Source organism: Rhinoderma darwinii, chromosome 4, assembly GCF_050947455.1.
Source record: "Rhinoderma darwinii isolate aRhiDar2 chromosome 4, aRhiDar2.hap1, whole genome shotgun sequence".
Taxonomy (NCBI): Eukaryota; Metazoa; Chordata; class Amphibia; order Anura; family Rhinodermatidae; genus Rhinoderma; species Rhinoderma darwinii.
Genome location: NC_134690.1, coordinates 334,921,161 through 334,927,557, shown reverse-complemented (window position 1 = coordinate 334,927,557; position 6,397 = coordinate 334,921,161).

The following is a 6,397-nucleotide window of genomic DNA, read 5'->3' as shown; positions in this document are numbered from 1 at the left end:
GCTCTGGCTGAGGATTCCGCTCCTAGAGGGAGCTCCAATAGCGCTATGTACAGTGGGGTGTAGCGCTATCTACCCAGTGGGGTGCGTGTGGTGCTATCTACAGGGTTGGGTGGTGGCACTATCTAGGGAGATGTGTGGCACTATCCACATGGGCACTGTGGCACTGTTTTGGAACTATCTAGAGGGGACACTGTGGCGCTATTTACATGGGCACTGTGTGTGGCACTATCTACATGAACACTGTGGAACTTTATATGTGGGCACTATGGCACTTTATATGTGGGCACTGGCACGATCCATTTTTTTTTCCATTTTCATGTGAATGTAGCCCTAGAAAAAAAATTGCTATTAGAAACTGATTAACTGTCAGTTTTTCATGCTCATTTTGCATCAGTGTGTCTCCAAATTTACATCCATTTCCAGTTCGTCTGTCTGCTTTTTAATGGCCATCCGTTTTTCATGGCCGTCTAAAAAAAATGGATGGATTTAATTTGTCAGGGTTGTTTTTCGTCCCAACCCCTGAAAACACCACAATACCCATGTAGATAGTGCTGCAATGTCCCTGTAGATAGTGCCACAGTCCGCACTGTAGATAATGCCCACATAAGGCCAATGCCCACATAGAACCACAGTGCGCACATATAAAGTGACATAGTGCCATAGTGCCCACATATAAAGTGCCAGTGCCCACATAGTGCCACAGTATCCATTGTAGATAGTGCCACAGTGCCCACATGTAAAGTGACATAGTGCCCATATACAAAGTGTCAGAGCCCAGAGTGCCACTGTGCCCATGTAGATAGTGCCACAGTGTCCCCTGTAGATAGTGCCACACCACCATATAGTGCCACATTGCCCATGTAGATAGCTTCATACCCCTTGTAGATAGCACCCCCGTCGATAGCACCACCCTCACTGTATATAGTAGCACCTTGTAGATAGAATCCCCCCCTGTAGATAGCACCCCTTGTAGATAGCACCACCCACCCTGTAGATAGTACCACCCTCCCTGTAGATAGCACCCGTCCCTTGTAGATAGCACCCCCCTGTAGATAGCAAACCCCCCCCCCCCCGGTAGATAGCGCCACAGTAGCTCCCTGAAGCAGCGGAATCCCCCTGTCAGGAGATTCCGCTCCTAGACAGCGCCCCAGACGTCTCTGTCTATATATGGACAGTGACGTCAGAGGCTTCCTCAAAGAGCGGAATCCCCTGCCAGAGCATCGGCAGCGATCTGGCCAGGAATTCAGCTCCAGGAGTAACCCTTGACATCACTGTCCATACATGGATAGTAAGGCCGGGTGCTTCTCCAGGAGCGGAATCCCCGGTCAGAGCGTTGTCGACGCTCTGGCAGGGAATTCCGCTCTTAGAGGGAGTCCCGCCAGAGATGTCATGGTTACCCTATAGGAGTGGAATCACCGGCCAAAGCGGGGTCTGGTCGCTGGGGATTTCGCTCCGACAAGGAGCTACAGTGGCGCGATCTATATGGGGGGTGCCATCTACATCGGGGGTTGGTGCTATCTACAGGGTGGGTCAGAGGGAGCCCCTGATTCCACGGTCCATATAGGAACAGTGACGTCAAGGGCTTTCCCAAGACAAGAGTCCCCAGCCAGAGATCTTGCGATGCTCTGAACGGGAACTCCATTGTTAAAAGCCCTGCCTTCACTGTCCACAGTATCGCTGTGTCCGGAGAGTCCTCGGCCAGAATAAGTTTTTACCGAATGTTTACACGGATTGATTATTGAAAAACGGCCGTTAAAGTAATAATTAGACCTACCGGTAATTGTATTTCCAGGAATTCCTTCATGACAGCACCACAGGAGGTTTCCCTACTGACCTCTATAGGGACAGGAAGACAGAGAGGTTAAAAGGCCCCTCCCACAACCCACTTGGCAGTGTTTTTCAATTACTACACCAGGATGGATGCAACCCTATTTTATTTCTGGGGATAATAATGGACATGTTACTTGCACAAATCAGAATTTCAATAAAGGGAGGGAATGTAAGGGTGCTGTCATGATGGATTCCTGGAAATACAATTACCGGTAGGTCTAATTCCTAATTTCCAATACATCCCTCATGACAGCACCACAGGAGAAATACCAGATTATAATGCTCACGGCGGGACAACAAATTGGAGGACTTTCCGTCCAAAATTTAAATCCGTATCTGACAGAACATCTAGTCTATAATGTTTGCAAAACCTATGATGGCTTGACCAGGTGGCAGCTCTGCAGATTTGGTCCATAGAGCCTTCTCTTCTTTCTGCCCAGAATGCCGAAACTGCCCTCGTTGAATGGGCTTTAATGCCTTCTGGGGCACATAGTCCTTGGGACTTGTAGGCTTCTTGTATGGTAGTTTTTACCCATCTCGCTAGAAAGCCTTTTGATTTTTTCTTTCCTCTATTCTTTCCCCCATACAGGACAAATAGATTTTTATCTTGTCTCCAAGAGGAGGTTCTATCCAGATACTGAAGAATTGTTCGCCTGACATCCAGGCAATGGAATTTTTCTTCTTGTTGGTCTTTAGGATCTGGACAAAAGGAAGGTAGAATTATTTATTGGTCTCTATGGAAGGCAGTAAATACTTTCGGAATAAAGGAAGGATCTAGTTTTAGAATGATCTTGTTTTCTTGAACTTTTAGGTAGGGTTCTATCACCGACAGAGATTGGATTTCTCCAATCCTTCTTGCTGATGTAATAGCGACTAAGAATGCAGCTTTTAGAGTTAGAAAAAGGCATATTATTCGCGTCGAGCGGCTCAAAGGGGGGATCGCAAAGAGCCATTAACACTAAATTCAAATCCCGGGTAGGTACTGATTTCTTTAGGGAAGGTTTCAATTTAGAAACTGCTTGAGTGAATCTTCTGATCCACCTATGTTCTGCTAAAGGAGTATTGAAAAAATAACTTAAAGGGAATGTGTTGCCAGAAAAACATGTTTTGTTTTTTTAAATTAAACATTTAGTGTGTAGGTGATTAAACATTGTTCAAATTTTTTTTATTTTTTTCACGAGTCAGGAAATATTATAAATTAATTCTAATTTATAATATTTCCCATTGCTGGTCACTAGATGGAGCTATTCCCAAAATTGCAGCATTGCAAAATTGGGTAAAAAGCCCTCGCTCTAGTGAGCTCTCAGCATCCCCCCCCCCTCCTTTATCCTGGCTAGTGCCGGGATAAACGAGGGGTTTGAACGGTCTAACCTCCTACACTGTGTGTCGCCATTTTTTGAGCTAACACACAGTGTAGTAGGTTTACATACAGTAGTAAACGTACACAAACACGAACATACATAGAAATCTCTTACCTGCTCCTGCCGCCGCGGCTCCCTCTGGCCCGTCCGCTCCGTCTGCTGCCGCTGGTCCAAGTGCACAAGTCCGGAAGCCGCGACCGGAAGTAGTAATCTTACTGTCCGGCCGCGACTTCCGGTCCACAGGAAAATGGCGCCGGGCGGCGCGCATTTCAAATTGGACTGTGTGGGAGCGGCGCATGCGCAGTTCCCACACAGACGGCATACACAGAAGTGGATGGGACGGGACCCGTTCGCAGTCCCTATGGGACTGTGGCTGCCGTATTCCATGTCTGTATGTGTCGTTAATCGACACATCCAGAAATGGAAAAAAAAATGGCAGCCCCCATAGGGAAGAAAAAGTGTAAAAATAAGAAAAAGTAAAACACAAACACACAAATAAATATAAACGTTTTTAATAAAGCACTAACATCTTTAACATATTAAAAAAAAATTTGTGATGACACTGTTCCTTTAAGGGCTTATTCAGACGAACGTGATATACGTCCGTGCAACGCGCGTGATTTTCACGCGCCTCACATGAACCTATGTTAGTCAATGGGGCCGTTCAGACAGTCAGTGATTTTTATGCAGCGTGTGTCCGCTGCGTAAAACTCACGACATGTCCTATATTTGTGCATTTCTCGCGCATCACGCACCCATTGAAGTCAATGCAACAGCAGAAAAAACTTTGACTGAAAACCGAAAAGCACCACGTGCTTTACTCTTTACAAACAGAGTGTCATAATGACGGCGGCTGCGTGAAAATCACGCAGCCACGCATCATACGCTGCTGACACACGGAACTGTTATGTACCTTTTGTGCGCGCAAAACGCACATGCTCGTGTGAATCTGGCCTAAGGCAGAGATCTGCACTTCTAAGGTACTAGGGCTAAGCCCTTTTTTGAATCCGGATTGCAAGAAATCTAGGATCTTCACGATGTTGGGAAGAAAGGGGTCTGGTCCCGGATCTCCATACCAGGAACAGAATTTCTTCCAAATTCTTTGACGCTTCTTCCCTTATTAGAGGAATAGTCGATCTGATAGATTCCATTTTGAACTTGCGATATTTCACCCATTTGTTCAGTAACTTCAGGTTGATTATCGTCCTGTAAAAACCGTTTGGTTTCTTGACTAAGAAGATTTTCGAATAGTGGCAATTGAATCTTTCGTTGTGAGGAACTGGAGTAATTGCTTTTAATTGTAGCAGTTTCTGGATGTCCAGGATAAGGATTTGATGAAGATCACTTGATCGGTACTTGGTTATTAGAAATTTCTCTGCAGGAATGGAGAATTCTATTTTGTACCCTTCTTCTATAATCTGTAGAACCCAAGGGTTCTGGGTTACTCTGGTTCAGTTGGAATAAAAATGTAGGAGTCTTCCCCCTACGCTCTTGGCGTCATTGCTTTAAGGGCTGAAATGAGTTATTGGGGTTGAGGAGATATCGTCAACCCCTTCCCCCCTTGGGGTAACTCCAGCGACCGGACTTCCCTTTCCCTCTGTAGTTCTGTAAGGTTGCTTCCCTCTGTTGGCGAAACTTACAAAACTGAGGGGGCTTTTTAGGTTTCCCTTCTGGAAACCCCTTCTTTATATCCGTTGTTATCCAGGAGAGGACCAAACATCAGAGATCCTGTAAATTGGATAGAACATAGTTTGTTTTTGGACTTCGTGTCTCCTGACCACCTCTTGAGCCATAATGCTCTTCTAGCAGCATTTGAGAGAGCCTCATTCCTGGCATCAAATCTAATGGATTCAGCTGATGCGTCTACCAAGAATCCGGTTGCCATTTTTAGTAAGGGTAGAGATTCTAATAGATCTTCTCTTGATGTTTTTATCATTAAATGGGTCTCCAGTTGGTTTAACCATATAAACATCGATCTTGCTATAGATGTGGCCGCGATATTTGTAGAGAATAAAGCAGATGAAGATTCCCAAGCTCTTTTCAGCAACCCGTCTGCCTTCCGGTCCATGGGGTCCTTTAACTGAGAGGAACCTTCTAAGGGGATTGCGTTTTTTTTTTTTAGCAACCCTAGTTACTGGAACATCCACTTTTGGGATCTCATCCCAAGGTTTTGTGTCTTCTGGATCAAAGAGAAGTCTGTTTTTAAATTCTCTTGAGAATCCTCCCATTCCATCGTTACCATTTTCTTGAGATTCTCATTTACCAAAAAAATCTTTGTTTTCCTCTCCGTCAGGCCCCCAAACATCTCATCCTGGATGGTATGGGGTTGGTCTTCTTTGAGAATATCCATTGTCTCCGGTTTTGCCTGGATTAAGGTATCGGACACTCCGAAGAGAAGAATTATTTTTTTCTCCTGAGTAGATGAGGTTGAAGGCAAGAGTTCCTCTCCTTCTTCGAATTCACCCTCCGATAAGTAATAACACTTCTGCTCAGAGTCAGACCCCTAAGATGGCGGGCACCATTTGTTCCACTTCAGTCCGTGGTCTTTTTGCCCGGGAGTGTGAAGGAGTTTCTTGAGGAGGGGCGAGGGAGGCTACTGACTGACTTACTTCCTCGCGAATCATAGCCCTAAGTTCAGACATAAACATTGGTTGTTCCTCTTTTAGTAGTTTTGCGATAGTCTTGACACAATTGTTTCTTATGTGACTCTAGCAGTTTTTTCCCACAAGTCGCACATTTTTTAACCTTCTTTTTAGAGTCAGTTTGTCTCTGAGAGGAATCTTTATCCTAGAGAAAACAAAAGGCAGGTAAAGTAAGGTGTACTTACATACGGAGTCGTAACCCTTACCCGAAGGGTGAGACTCACATGACCCTGGGACATATCTGGAATTCCGTCAGAACGAGGTAGTTCCATCACTGTAACAAGCAACAGTCAAATGCAATATCCAATTCCACAAGATATATGCTTAAGGCTGTATATATAATTCTACGTTAGAGGTATTAGCTCTAACTACATACCTGTGTGGGTCCCTTTAAATGCGGGCATTTTGAATTTCCCGCCTTCCAAGATGGCCGTGGACCAGAAGTAGCCCGGCGTCATTTCCTGTCACGCCTACTCCATTGAGATGTGGCCATGTCATAGCAGGCGACGCAGTACTTCCGGCTATGCGGCCGCTCACAAGGATATTACCGGCACTACCAACCTT